Raw genomic sequence first — 2,059 nt, forward strand, 5'->3', positions numbered from 1 at the left:
GGAAAAAAAAATTCCTTTCCAAATTAACATATCATAGAATTGTTGTTCTTCAAAAGCCTGATGAGTCTTTACTCTTGCATAAATCATGATCTGGAGAGAAGCTTTTCATGCAGMAGGCTTTGGGCCTTTTTTAGGCCCCACTCCTGATCARGAGGCTCTAAGTAGCCCCTTTTGCATTTTCAGACTTCTGGAAATTCTTTCTCAGCTTCTGTTTTTGAATGTTGAGAAAGGTAAAGCTTCCTACGAGAGACTTTCTTTTGAAATTTTGCCTATTTTTACTGCATATGGAAAGCCACAGGAATGTAAAAGTGAAATTACTAATGCGGGCCTGCAATACTATCCAAGCATGATGCTGGACTCTGTATGCTGAGCTCTTTCACTTGGATGTTGCAACTCAAATCAGCACTGGCTCACGGATTTCGAGATGGGAAGAGTCACTTTGATCAGCTGATCTCCCTCCTCTATTACAGACTATTAGACCTCACACAAGCATCCTGCAGTGACTGAGCTGCMTATACAGCCATCCTTATGCAATTGTTTTTACAATGTGAAGATGCAACATGCCATTTAAATGTTCTGCATTGGCAAAAACAGTTAGCTGCCATTACAGATGGTCCCAGGAACATTCACCTGGACCTGTGCACCGCTGATGCTGCTGGCAGTACAAACTCGGTCTGGCTCAGGCAGGAAATGCAATTGCACTTCTGTCCCACCTGGTCGAGAATGTATAGTGCTGTGGGAGGAAAGGTATCACATCCAGCAAAAAGCTCATCGGCATAAAGCTAATCCATATAAACTGTCTGGAGGAGTTTGAACTGGCAGAGTGAGTTTATACCAGATCAGCACTCTGCCGTAATGCTTTTGACATGTAAATAAGGGTCTTAAAACTGAGTTTAGTGTACTGTCAATACATGATTTCAGTCATCTATTTATAAAGCCAAATAATAGTACTTTTATCAGACATTCTGTGGAAGAATTTAATAGGCTATGAGATGCTTTGATATTTTGGAAAATATGGACATTTTGCATAAATACTGCTGTCAATTCCATCTCACAGCTGTTACTTGATGAAGGAAAATACTTTGGACTACCACTGACAGCTGCAGATTTTCTGCAGTTACTTAACTGGTTCATATAATGTAAGCAGTATAACGCGTTAGCATGGGATGCAGTGGGAGCAAGCTACTGCAATGAGCACTGCAGAAAATGAGYTTGCAAGGAGCTCTCTACGACCACAGCTAGTGGCAACTCTAATCAGGACAGTTTATGTATCACTGTAGTATGCTTCAGTCAGACCCCAGGTCATTTAGCTACTGCCCTGGCAGCGTGAGAAGAAGAAAATGGTCATCGAGATTAGTAAATTCTCATTTACTGACAGCTTTTTTACATAAAAGGTGTGTTTGGGTACCTGGGTGGAGAAGCACCTTAAGGTACCTGTTCTGTTTAGCATGAAGAAGGAGGAAGCTCCCTCCTATTTTAGGATGCTTCTTTGCAGAAACAGGGATTAGAGGTTCTGCCTGCCCTTCCTCCTGGGCCAGGGATTCGGTGCTGCCCACTCTCCAGGTATACCTGAGTTGCTGCTACCTCAGGTCTTCCAAAATATTCCGCTGCGAGCTCTGTGAGAAAGCTCACCCATGCTTGCCAGAGCAGCAACCTGATGTGAAGTAGTCCACCTTAAAGACCCTGAAAGGAAATTTTGAGAAGGCCTGGCTGCGTTAGATTATTCATCCTCATCTTCCAAATACTGGCATCATCACACACTAGTTTATGTGGCAGATTTCGACCAGATTTGCAAAGTACCAAGCAAAGTACCAAACGATGCATCAGGGGATGAGACGCCAGAAGCTGGTTTACCCGACCCCTCTTGCTGCCCCGACCCAGGAAAGCCACCGTCATTCCCAGCGGTGCGACACCACCGCACACTCAGCGCCGTAAGCGCGCAATGCACAACGCGACGGCTCCGCGCGGCTCCCCACGAGCACGGCTGCAGGTAACGGCCGGACCGTGCCCAGGCCGTCGGACAAAACGAAACGAAGCCCAAAGCGGCACCGGGGCCGCC

This window comes from Apteryx rowi, unplaced genomic scaffold, assembly GCF_003343035.1.
Source record: "Apteryx rowi isolate R43461 unplaced genomic scaffold, aptRow1 scaffold_37, whole genome shotgun sequence".
Classification (NCBI taxonomy): Eukaryota; Metazoa; Chordata; class Aves; order Apterygiformes; family Apterygidae; genus Apteryx; species Apteryx rowi.